The sequence below is a fragment of the Sarcophilus harrisii genome, chromosome 4, assembly GCF_902635505.1.
Source record: "Sarcophilus harrisii chromosome 4, mSarHar1.11, whole genome shotgun sequence".
Classification (NCBI taxonomy): Eukaryota; Metazoa; Chordata; class Mammalia; order Dasyuromorphia; family Dasyuridae; genus Sarcophilus; species Sarcophilus harrisii.
This window is the reverse complement of record NC_045429.1, coordinates 273309929-273323835: the sequence shown is the minus strand read 5'-3', so window position 1 is coordinate 273323835 and position 13907 is coordinate 273309929.

Here is a 13907-nt window from a genome sequence, read left to right as displayed (position 1 = left end):
GCTGAGGATGGCCTGATCCATCAGAACTGGTCATCATCTAGTATTGTTGTTGAAGTATATAATGATCTCCTGGTCCTGCTCATTTCACTCAGCATCAGTTCGTGTAAGTCTCTCCAGGCCTTTCTGAAATCATCCTGTTGGTCATTTCTTACAGAACAGTAATATTCCATAATTTTCATATACCACAATTTATTCAGCCATTCTCCAACTGATGGACATCCATTCAGTTTCCAGTTTCTAGCCACTACAAAAAGGGCTGCCACAAACATTCGTGCACATACAGGTCCCTTTCCCTTCTTTATAATCTCTTTGGGATATAATCCCAGTAGTAACACTGCTGGATCAAAGGGTATGCACAGTTTGATAACTTTTTGAGCATAGTTCCAAACTACTCTCCAAAATGGTTGGATTCATTCACAACTCCACCAACAATGCATCAATGTCCCAGTACTCCCCAACTCAGCCAGTGCTACCCAGGTTAGAGAGATTTCCAGTGTGGAGCTTTTCCCAGAGCATTTCCTCAGTTCAGCTGCTCTTTGCAGCCTGTTTGCAGGATAGCTACTGTCTAGAAATCTATCCCTGCTCTGCAGAGGAAGCTGGTAACCTTCTTGCCCTAAAGGCAGACCCTAACTGTGAAGGTTTTCCTGGAGGCAGCCTTGGTCTCAGTTGAAATAAATAATTACTCCAAAATCGCAGCCAGCTGGTAAAAATGCAAACGTTTATTTCTCTTTCCAGATTAGCCCAGTTAGTTCAGAGACCTATCTCTCTGCCTGGCTCCAAGAGATCTTGCAGCTTTGTCCTTGGTTTCTGCCTCTGCTTTCTTCAGCCTCCAGCCAGCACCAAGTTGGAAGATGCAATGAATCTCTCTGTACCTCAGTCAGTTCCACCAGAAGTAAAGCCAAGCTTCAAAAGCTCCCTATATTTATGTGATCTCCCAAAGGTTAACTACACCTTCTAGAGGGAGAGGGATTCTGGGTTATCTCCCAGAGTGCTCTCTGGTCCTAAAGAAGGTGTGAATTCAGATATCTCTTTCTAGACCCTGAATCTCCCAAACTGTGAACTCCATTGAGTTCTTAGAGCTCTCTAAAGGTGTGAACACAAGCATTGTTCAATCAGTTCCACTTAGTACCTAGTTTCAAGCCCAAAATATATTCTTCTAAGATCAAATCAACTCCAATGTCTTAACACTTTGTAAAGATTCCAACACCTAATAGCTTTAAAAAAAAATGAATTAAAAAAAAAACAAATGAACCATTGTTAGCTACTATCCAGAAAGAGAGCAGGTTTTCAACCCCGAGGAGAATAATAGCAGACAGTCTCCAGACAAATCCCCAAAGGGGGATGTAACCTGATCCCCATCACACAAAGCACTCCTAGAAGAAATTATTTAAAAATCTTAAAAGAGAGTAAGAAGAAAAATGGGGAAAAGAAAGAGAAGCTATGAAAGAGAGTACAGAGAAGGCTTATAACTCACTTAAAGAAAAATTTCATAAAGTGGTTAAAAAAAAACAGTTCATATGAAAAAACAAAAGGTCAAAAATTTCAAGAGAACTAAAGAAAAAAAAAAATCAACTAAAGATGGCCTAGCTGTACCACATCTAAAATTATATTATAAAGCAGAAGTTACCAAAACCATTTGGTATTGGCTAAAAAATGGACTAGTTGATCAGTGGAACAGGTTAGATTCAAAGAACAAAATAGTCAATAACTTTAATAACCTAGTATTTGACAAATCCAAAGACCTCAGTTTTTGGGATTACAATTTACACTGTTTGACAAAAACTGCTGGGAAAATTGGAAACTAGCATGACAGAAACTAGGCATTGACCCACACTTAACACCATATACCAAGATCCTTATCAAAATGGATTCATGTCCTAGGCATAAAGAATGAGATTATAAATGAATTAGAAGGGTATAGGATAGTTTACCTCTCAGACCTGTGGAGGAGAAAGGAATTTATAACCAAAGAAGAACTAGAGATCATTATTGATCACAAAATAGAAAATTTTGATTATATCAAATTGAAAAGTTTTTGTACAAACAAAACTAATGCAGACAAGATTAGAAGGGAAGCAATAAAGAGGGAAAACATTTTTACAGTCAAAGGTTCTGATAAAGGCCTCATTTCTAAAATATATAGAGAATTGACTCTAATTTATAAGAAATCAAGTCATTCTCCAATTGATAAATGGTCAAATGATATGAACAGATAAGATTCTCAGACATAGAAAATGAAACTATTTCTAGCCATATGAAAAGATGCTCCAAGTCATTATTAATCAGAGAAATGCAAATTAAGATAACTCTGAGGTAACACTACACACCTGTCATATTGGCTAGAATGACGGGGAAAGATAATGTGGAATGTTGGAAGAGATGTGGGAAACTGGACACTGATACATTGTTGATGGAATTGTGAATACATCCAGCCATTCTGGAGAGCAGTTTAGAACTATGCTCAAAAAATTATCAAACGGTGTATACCCTTTGATCCAGCAGTGGTACTACTGGGCTTATATCTCAAGGAGATCTTAAATAAGGGAAAGGGATCTGTATGTGCAAGAATATTTGTGGCAGTCTTCTTTGTAGTGGACAGAAACTGGAAACTGAGTGGATGCCCATCAATTGGAGGATGGCTGAATAAATTGTGGTATATGAATATTATGGAATATTATTGTTCTGTAAGAAATGACCAGCAGGATGATTTCAAAAAGACCTGGAGAGACTTACAAGAACTGATGCTGAGTGAAATGAGCAAGACCAGGAGATCATTATGTATTTCAATAACAATACTATTTGATGATTAATTTTGATGGACCTGGCCATATTCAACAATGCGATGAACCAAATCAGTTCCAATAGAGCAGTGATGAATTGAACCTACACCCAATGAAAAGAACTCTAGAGATGACTATGAACTACTACATAGAATTCCCAATCCCTCTATTTTTGTCCACCTGCATTTTTTATTTCCCTCACAGGCTAATTGTACACTATTTCAAAGTCCAATTCTTTTTGTACAGCAAAATAACTGTTTGGACATGTATACATATATTGTATTTAACTTATACTTCAACACATTTAACATGTATTAGTCAACCTGCCATCTGGGGGAAGGGGTGGAGGGAAGGAGGGGAAAAGTTGGAACAAAAGGTTTTGCAGTTGTCAATGCTGAAAAATTATCCATGCATATATCTTGTAAATAAAAAGCTATAATAAAAAATTAATTTAAAAAATTAAAAAAAGAAGTCAAGCCATTCTCCAGTTGATAAATGGTCAAAAGATATGAACAAACAATATTTAGATGAAGAAATGAAAACCACCTCTAGTCATATGAAAAGTTGCTCTAAATCCTATTAATCAGAGAAATGCAAATTAAGATAACTCTGAGGTACCACTACCCATCTCTCAATTTGGCTAAGATGACAGGAAAAGAAAATGATGAATGTTGTAGGGAATGTGGGAAAACTTGAACACTAATACATTGTTGGTGGATTTGTGAAGTGATCCAACCATTCTGGAGAGTAATTTGTAACTAATTCAAAGGACTATCAAATTGTACATACCTTTTGACTCAGCAGTGTTTCTATTGGGCTTATGTCCCAAAGAGATCTTAATGGAGGGAAGGGGACTCACATGTGCTTTTTGTAATGGCAAGAAACTGGAAACTGGGTAAATGCCCATCATGTGGAGAATGGTTGAATATGTTATTGTATATGAATGCTATGAAATATTGTTGTCCTATAAGAAACAAACAGCAGGATGATTTCAGAGACACTTGGAGAGACTTACATGAACTGATGCTGAGTGAAATAAGCAAAATCAGATCATTGTACATGGAAACAATAAGATTATACAATGATCAATTCTGATGGACATGACTCTTCAACAATGAGATTATTCAGACTAGTTCCAATGATCTTGTGATGAAGGGAGCCATCTACATTCAGAGAGAGAACTGTGGGAACTGTGTGTGGAATACATTTTCACTTTTTGTTGTTGTTTGCTTGCATTTTATTTTCTTTCTTGTTTTTTTTTTTCTTTTTAATTTGATTTTTCTTGTGCAACAAGATAATTATATAAATATGTATGCATATATTGAATTTAACATATATTTTTGCCATTTTTAACATATATTGGATTACTTTCTATGGGGGGGGGGACAAGAGGAAGGGAGGAGAAATTGGAACACAAGGTTTTGCAAGGGTTAATATTGAAAAATTATCCATGAATATGTTTGAAAATTAAAAATTCTTAATAAAAAAAAGAAAAAGAAAAAAAAATGTCAGACTTTAGGATCTGGGGGAGAGGATTGGAGAATTTTGGATCCAGGTGTCGGGGATCTGTGACCCAGTGACTAGCCCACTCTTCATGTCAAAAATGCCAAGGGACCATGTTGAAGATATTGGGTCACCAGCACAAACCCCAGAAAAATTCAGTCCAGCCAGAGATATCAGCCTAGCCAGGACAGATTTTGAAAACTTCTCCAAGGAAAAGAAGCATGAAAAAATTCCAGAGAGAATGATTTGGTTTTGGTTTTTGGTTTTTTTTTGTTGTTGTTGTTTTGGGGTTTTTTGCAGTTTTTCTGTAAACCTCAGGTTCAGGCCCTCAGAAGGCTTTTATTCATGTAAATTAAGCCTACTTAAAAATACAATAAATTAACTGAAGTTAGCTGATAGACAGTGCCAAGCAACTTAATGATTAGTCTCAAAAAACCCAGATCTGCTAAAATGTTTTAGCAGTTCTATAACTTTAACTATTTCTGCAGACCCAAATTGGCTAGTCAAAATTTCCACAGAAATATGTCAGTTTTTTTTTTCTTTTTTATGTGAAGTTAAAATTTTTCCCTATCTCAGAACTAGTCCTTTCTCTCTCTAGCTCAAAGCTATCCGCATTAAGTGCAATTAAATACAAAACATGAGCTTTTAAATCCCAGATGGCCCAATCTTTTCCTTTGTAATTCAGCTGAGAGAAATATAGAAGACAAAATGTAAGCACTCTCTGTGTGTGTCTCTGTCTCTGCCTCTGTCTCTCTCTCTCATACACACACACACACACACACACACAATTTTAAAACTTACTTCATCTCAATTTTTAAGCCTATTTCCAAAAGGACTATCTTCTGGGACACTAGATAGATTTTTAGAGCCAGCTACCTTAGACTTATCCTTTCCCAAGGTTTAGGAGTATCTTGTTTCCTTTGATCACCCAGTCTTACCAAAGGGGTAACTCTTATGAATTTAAACCTCTTAGAGTCTCTCAATATCAAAGGGAAATAGAAATATCATTATGGACTCTCACCATTTAGAATTTCCCAATCCTAATCATTCCAGTAACTCACCAGTTCTTGTCAAAGGGGAAGTATTCTTATGGACTCAAACCACTTAAAGTCTTCCCCTGGCTCACCAATTTCTTGCTTTACCTGCAAATTGTGTGCAGATCTTACCTGACTGATCTCCTGAACTGGATAAATCCTGTTTTCACTATCCTGGTCCAGAGCTCCAATTCTACTTTCATTTCTGCTTTTTCTGAGTATCTCCCCACAGGAATTTACCTGATTGGAGCAGGAGTTCCCAAGCTGAATCCAAGGACCACTAGAGAATTCTCCAGAGGGTGCCTGCCCAAGGATTTAGTAAGGAAGAGACCCTTCATAAATGGAAATATTCCAGATGAACCCCCAAAGCTGTGTGGAACAGTGACCCTAACTGAAATTAAATCAGAGATTCCCAAGGTAAAAAACAAAAAGGATTTATTATTATCTCACAAGAAAGGACAACTCCCAACAGACAAGGTGTCATCATGATGAAGGGGGACCCTGAAACTCTCTGAAAAATCCTTCAAGGAGAAATGCTCCTTGAACCCTGTTTCTGTAAGACACGCTCCAGGGAATCAAGATAAAAGTGGTTTATCTTGGTGGGACTAGTTGAAACAATCTTATTTAGCTGGAGATCTAGATTTCTATTGACTCCTATTATTGGCTCAAAACCACTCTTAGTAAGTGGTCTCATCTAGGCCTGGGGGCAGTGACAGCATTGAGGGAATCTCATTCCATTGAAACTTCTGTCTCACATTTCCTTATAAAAATGACAATTTTAAATTCAGTCCTTGCAGAGGACCTAAATGCCAAGGAATAACAGCAACCTTTGCCCGCTGAAATAATATTCTTTTTCAGTGTTACCCTCTTTTTTAGTTTCCTCACCTATTTCCCTAACAAGACTTTATACCTCTCTGTCAGGATTTCTCTACTAAAAACTTTACTCCTCTGTCAAAACTTATCACTAAGGAATTCAGCCTTTCTATTCATGCATAGCAAAGACTGACTTCCCAATGCCAGGAATAAAATTCTTTTGCCAGTCTAGGTTTTCAGGTTTGTATATTCCATTATGAAGGACCTCTGCCTGGCAGAAGGGGGTTCCCAAAACACCCTACCCTGCCCTGAAGCCTAGGGGTATTTGGAGGAGCCAAACCTCTTCATTTGGTTCCCTGAACACTGAACCTGCCAGTAACCTCATCATTTAACTTCCTGACCACCCGGAATCCTAATCTCCTCAATCAGTAGAGGAGTGCAAAGTGCAAGCTATAAAAGACAGGAATATATATATATATATATATATATATATATATGAAATGAAGAAGTCCCTCTTCTTGGCCCTTCCTCCCATTGGCTGGGAGTCTGGACTGCCATTGTAATCTACCCAGAGATTAGCCAATGACACACTCTTTACCATATTAGGAACTTAATGTTAATGAAAAGGTGGATGAGGGGAACAGGTGGGAAATTAATTTTTATCTAAAATAATCATATAATCAAACACCTGCAGCTTTGGGCTACAGCACAACTTGTTATTAATGCAAAGTCTCAGGTTAAAATTAGAGCATAGGTCAAGGCTACATTCTTAGGAGAGGTCTCCTTTCAGTTCATCCCATTCAGGTTTTTGTGCTGTTTCCATGTAACTTTCAGTTTTTATTCTTGTTGTTCCTTAAAAAAAAAATCTATGAAGTAGTACCCCAAAGCTCATTAAACATTTCAGTATTTATAAAAGCATTAAAACCTCTTAGAAAATTCACTGTAGACAAATTATTTTTAATCACAAATTAATTTTCTAATTGGTTTTCATAAATTTCTGCAGACTGAGAAAAGATTCCCTTCCATCTTATCTGCTTCAACTTGATCAGAGTAAGAAAGGAAAAGAGATGGAGGAAGAGAGAAAGAAGGAGAGAGATAGAGAGTCTTTCCTTTTTGTTGAAGGTTTTGAAAATTCTGCCGAAAAAGTTTTCCCTTCTTATAGTCTTTTTCATTTGGTTGATTAGACCACAGGAAAATAAATCATATTTACCTAGACATATCACAGAAATACAAACACTTGAAACACAACAAAGACAAAACAGACACATAAAATCACAATGGCAAAAATTTTATCTTTTTCTCTCAGTCAGTGTAATTAAAAAGTTCATGAAAATATATTGTTGTTTGTTGTTCTTCCTTTCTTCTCAAGGAGGATCATGACATCAGGGAGGTGATGCCATGACATGCAAGTGAATTATTTTAAGTGAGGGAGGGCTATGTAAAGTCACCAGACTCACTTTATTCTCTGGAATCTTCTGAGCCCCATAGCAAGATATAAATCAGGAGAACTGAAGATGGCTTTTGGATAAAGTAGAAGACCTTGCCTTTTTAAGCTGAAGTCTTTAACAAGACTCAGTTTGATTAAAGCAATACCCATTTAATGATTAAAGTTAGATAAGAAATAAGACAGAGAATGCTCTCTTTTACCTAGTCAAAAAGAAAAAAAATCATTAAACTAGGAGAGGAAGACACTTGAGATTTCTGGTCAAAAGAGAAACAATTGTTATAATCAAGGTCTAAACAATAACATAGTGGGGTTTGGCCTTTGACCTATTGTTGATCAATGAGTCAAAGTGATTTAGGTTTAAGACATGATCTCACCCCAAGTTATCATCTGAAGTTTCAGAGCTCAAAATATGAGAATATACTATCCATAGCTGGAAGAGTAGTATCAAAACCCCTTTTCTTTTCTTTAATCCCTTCTCCTCAATCTCTTCCCTCAAGGGTATTCTGATCTCAGTTATATTGCTAAAGACAGCAGTTTCAGCTTCAAAAGCCCCTCTCAGAATCACCAAAATCCCATTTTGCTTAGTCTATTGATCTTTAAAGTTTTGTTTCAAATGCATATCTGACTGATTATAATTCCCAAGGTTCTTTTTGTGACTGACTTTCCTTTTTCACATAATTTTCCTATTCCTACAGAGAGCATCACTACTCAGTTGTGGATATAATAGGCAAGATTCTATCCAGGAATCCAAAGAAGGTTCATCTTTCTAGTTCTCTTCTGAATATTGATATTCCCTTTCAGTGAAGGCTACTTCTGTGCTGGCAAGACAATTTTTTTTCTTTTTTTATTGTAGCAAGTTTATTTATTTATAATACACATTGCTTTATAAATCATGTTGGGAGAGAAAAAAAGGGAAAAACCATGCAGAGATTTAAAAAAAAGGCAGAAAAAAGAAGTGAACATAGCATGTGTTGATTTATATTCAGTCTCCTTAGTTCTTTTTCTGGGTGCAGATGGCATTTTCTGTTCAAAATTTATTGGGATTTCTTTGGATCACTCAATTGTTAAGAAGAATCAAGCCTTTCATAGTTGATCGTCACACATTCTTGTTGTATTGTATACAATATATTCCTGGTTCTGCTTGTTTTGCTCAGCATCCGTTCATGTAAATCTTTCCAGGCCTTTCTATAATCAGCTTGTTCATTTCTTATAGAAAAATAACATCCCATTATCTTCATGTACCACAACTTATTCAGCCATTCCCCAATTGATAGGTATCCACTCCTTTTCTAATTCTTTGCTACCACAAAAAGAGCTGCTACAAACAGTTTTGTAGATATGGGCCCTTTTTCCTTTTTTTATCATTTTCTTGGGATACAGACCCAATAACGGCACTGCTGGGTCAAATGGTATGCACAATTTTATAGCCGTTTGGGCATAGTTCCAGATTGTTCTCCAGAGTGATTAGATCATTTCACAACTCCACCAACAATGTATTAGTGTCTCAATTTTCCAACACCCCTCCAACATTTATCATTATCTTTTTCTGTCATTTTAGCCAATCTGAGAGATGTAAGGTGGTACCTCAGAGTTGTTTTAATCTGCATTTCTCTAATCAATAGATATTTAGGGCATTTTTTCATATAATTATAAATGGCTTTAATTTTGTCATTTAAAAATTGTCTGTTCATATCCTTTTGACACAGTTAATGGCAGTGCAGAGAGTTGAGGTGTGAGAATCCCCTTCTAGTTGGTACAGGTTCAACATGAAAGAATTCACAAACCCGAAAAGTTTGACTGGCAAAAGGGAAGTTTATTGTTGGCACTGCAGAAGCCAGCTTTGCTAGGAAAAGCTTCTAGTGACCAGGTCCTAGCAGAGAAATAACAAAAGATTTTTCACTGAGAAGAGGGTGTCTTCACAGTGGGCAGGAGTCCTGGCAGGCAGCTATGCCAAGGAGAGAGGTTCCTTGACAAGGCACAATCCTGCTTCAGACATTCTGCAAGAAAATGAGTTTAAAACTGCCTTTTGTATAAGAGATCTGAGACTGGAGTTTCAATTGAATGAGATTCCTTCAGTGTTGTCACTGTCTCCAGGCCTAGATTTCTAGTTGAATGAGACTACTTGAGTTCTAGCTAAGAGTGATCCTGGACTAATTTTCAATATTAGGTGCAATAGAGGATTCAGCTAGTCAGAATGAAGCCACATTATCTTGATTCCCTGAGGTGGGCCTCTACCAGAGGAAAGTTTTTCAGAGTTCACCCCATGGCTTCCCCCCCCAAGTCAGGGAGGACAATTTTAGGGTTTCCCCCATCATTTCCCCCTTTCAAGCAGTCACCCCCAAATTCATTTGGGGTAAAGGGGCAAAAGTCTCTTCTTTTGTAATTGCTTCAAGCTGGCAAGGGTCATAGAAATGTCCCTGAGTTCACTTGGGAGTTCATGCCAGGAGGGGAGGTCTGAGATCTAAAAACAGCAGCAGGGCATAAGGGGTATTGTGTGTCCCAGTCAGTCATCCCATGATCTCCAGGCTGGAGGAACAGTTGAAAATCCATAGCTTGAAGCCTAGAGAAAACAGATGTCAAGAGCAGATTAAAAGTGGGGTGTTATCCAGGGTTGAGATGGTGACATTTGGGAGGTCCCATCTGTGGGCTGCCTTAAGGATGATGATAGCCCACCCAACAACGCTGAACAACCCGACTGCCCACAGAGCTCCCTAGCTTCTGGCACAGCCATAGAATGCTAAGGAGTTAATTGTTGACAGGGACATAGAATGCTAATCAAGAAAAGTAGGAGAGAAAATGCTTTTTAGTAAAAGTGTTAATAAAACTGAAAGCAGTTTCATTGGTCAGCTGGTTGATTGTGGCAACAAGGTTGATGTCCTCATGTTCCCCTCATGCTAGCTAAGGCTAGCATTGCTGTGCCTTTAAGAACCAAAGAAACAGTTCCCCAAAATCCCCACTTTTGTCTCCTTGAAAAGGTAGGGGCTGTGCCCGAGGTGCTGACATTATACATAGTGAAAGGGGCTCATAAGTAGTCTAGGGTGAAAGACCAATAGTGCTTAAAAGGTGTCAACAAAGACCAGAAGCAATTTGAAATCTCAACAAGGGGACATTGCCAATCTTCCCCTGGGCATGTGCCCCTTCATTAAATAGGCTTCAGGAGAGGGGGAAGGTAAAACCAGCCAGAGGGAGAAAGGATGTATGTATCTCACTCTCATTCCCTTCCCCAGTTCCAAAGCTCTGGTCAGGGTAATGAATTCAGCCTTCTGAGCAGAAGGCCCTGGGTGCAGTAGTTTCTAGGGTGCCATTGGGAATCACCACATATTTAACCTGCCTTTATTTCCCCATTTTCAAGAAAGCTATGAACAATGTCTCCCCACTGGGTGGAGTCAGGGAGCAGGATGGCAAGGTTAAGGGTGTGATACACCCAGAGAGTCAGGTCAGGTAGGAAACCCTGATATCTATTAAGTTTTCCCCCAAGCCACTGATACTCTTTGGCTTCTAAAATGTTCTGGACCCTGGGATTTAAAACCTCTAATGACTGTTTCAAAGTTAGTTTTGAGACCTCTTCAATTAAAAGGGCCTTGGCAGCTACTGCTCAAAGGCAGGAGGGCCATCCTAGGGAAACCGAGTCCAGTTTTCTTGAGGAGTAAACGGCGGGAGTGGGGTCAGGTCCCAGAGTTTGAGTAAAGACCCCCAAAGCCTGTCCATGTATTTCATCCACATACAGAGTGAAAGGCTTCTCTAAGTTAGGTAGGGCTAGAGCAGGGGCAAAGGTCAGTTTGACTTTCAGGGTTTTAAAAGCCTTGGTCTGATCAGGTCCTCACCAAAAAAGAAGATTATTGGGTCCTTGAATAGAACCATAGAGAGGTTTGATAATAGTCCCAAAAGTGGGAATCCAGATCCTGCAAAACCCAGCCATGGACAAATATTTGCCAGACTGGCAGGCAATGTGGGATGTGGGTAAAGAGATCCTATAGCCCCTCGAGCTAGAAAATTTAGGGTTTTCATGGCTGCATTTAGGAACTCCTCTCTGGTGGGGCTGCAAATTAAAATTTATGGCATAAACATGCTTCCAAGCAGCTCCAGTTCCCTTAAGAAATCGACCACCTGTCTGGGATGGCCAAGGGCGTGGTCTTGCCTGTCAGGACTGCAAATCAAGATAAGATTGCTATAAAGCTTCTCAACATCTCTTAACTTTCTAACTAAAAATTCATGCATAAAAAACTTCTCTGGAGGTCTGAGAAGAGAAAATTGGGTCCTCAATTTCACCATTAAATCACAACCCAATAAGGGAACAGGATAGGAGGGAATAATAAATAAGCATTTAAATGACAGGTCACCAAGCTGGTGAGGCAGAGAGGTCTCAAGACAGCTCTTGGGTTCCCCTGCAATCCCCACTTTAGCAGAGGGAGAGTGAAGGAGAAGTCCCTCCCATCTTACCAGGCTTGTTGGGCTGTTGTGGTGGAGTGAGGGGGAACTTGACCAAGCCCCAAACTCCTGCCAGAGGGCAGGGCATTGGGGGCCAGCTCAACCCTTGTAGGCAGCCCCTCCAGTGTTCCAGCTGCTCAAACTCAGAACAAAGACTGGGGAGTTTAAAGCATGGGTCTTGGTGGTTCCTGGGAATAGAGCCTAAGAGTAGGGACTTTCCATGGCCTCTCCCCTTGGCTATAGCCTGATTCCTGTCATTAAAGACTCCAACAGCTGTTTTTAAGAAAGAAATTTGAGGGACCAAAATCTGGCTTCTGCAACTTCCTCGGTATATATAGGGGCAGACTGTTTAATATTAACATCTCCCCAGGACAGATCAAGGAGGGCGTTGGCTTTGGACTCCTCAAAAAGTTAGGTGGGGTCTCCAGAGTAATAGCCAGGTTTCTCCTCAGTCTGGGAGAGATTAGAATCATTATTCTGAGGAGGAAAAAAAAAAAGATGGAAGTTCCAGGATTTAGTTCAGGTGAGAGAGTTAGAGTTAAAGAGATATTGCTGGACATAAGGTCCAGTTCTGAAAGGGATTCAAAAGCCTCCTGATAAGGATTTCATAGGGAAACAGAGCAGGGCTTCCTTGTTTCTAGAAAGGGGTGGAAGGAGGGAGTTTGATTTCCTTCCAGCAAATTTAAGCAGGATCCTACACTGCTGTTTTAATGTAAGCTTTCCAGTTTTGAGATCTTTCAAGACAAATTTGTTTCTGCCTAAGGAAGTATCCTTAGGAACAGAGGTGTTTTGTCTCATTTTGCCAAAAAGCCTTAGTTTCCCCGATTCTATAGTGCCTTGTCCTTCTCTAGACATCTCTAGAGATGAGAGATGACAAAATGCTCCCTGAGTAAGGGGGCCTTTTTGTCAGAGAATGCAGGCTTCCCTGAGAGAATTCTGCTCCAGCCAAGGGCTCCGATAACTCAAATCTTCCTGGGTGTTTGAGTGAACACAGAATAAAACAAAAAGAAAAGGCTTTACCTTGTCTAGATTTTCAGGGATTTCCTGGCCAGGAAACCAAATGATGTGGTTAGTAGCAGTGCAGAGAGTTGAGGTGTAGTGCAGGTTCAACTTGAAAGAAGTCAAACCCAAAAAGTTTGACTGGCAAAAGGAAAGTTTATTGTTGGCGCTGCAGAAGCCAGCTTTGCTAGGAAGACAGGCTTCTGAGTGACAAGGTCCTAACAGAGAAATAACAAAAGGTTTTTCACTGAGAAGAGGGTGTCTTCACAGTGGGCAGGAGTCCTGGCAGGCAGCTATGCCAAGGACAGAGGTTCCTTGACAAGGCACAATCCTGCTTCAGACATTCTGCAAGAAAATGAGTTTAAAATTGCCTTTTGTATAAGAGATCTGAGACTGGAGTTTCAATTGAATGAGATTCCTTCAATGTTGTCACTGCCCCCAGGCCTAGATTTCCAGTTGAATGAGACCACTTAAATTCCAGCTAAGTAGGAGTGGTCTTGGACTAATTTTCAACTCAATAAAGGATTCAGCTAGTCCCACCAAGATAACAGAATGAAGCCACTTTATCTTGATTCCCTGAGATGAGTCTCTCCCACAGGAGAGTTTTTCAGAGTTCACCCCCCCCCACCCCACCCCCCGTGGCTTCCCCCCCAAGTCAGGGAGGACAGTTTCAGGGTTCCCCCTGTCACTTTGACAATTTATCAATTGGGGAATGACTTGTATTCTTATAAATTTGACACAGTTCTTTATATATTTTAGACATGAGACCTTTATCAGAAATACTGGTTGTAAAGATTTTTTCCCAGCTTTTTTCTTCCCTTTTCATCTTGTTTCTGTTGGTTTGTGCAAAATCTTTTTAATTTAATGTAATCAGAGTTGTCCATTTTGCCTTTCATAATGTTC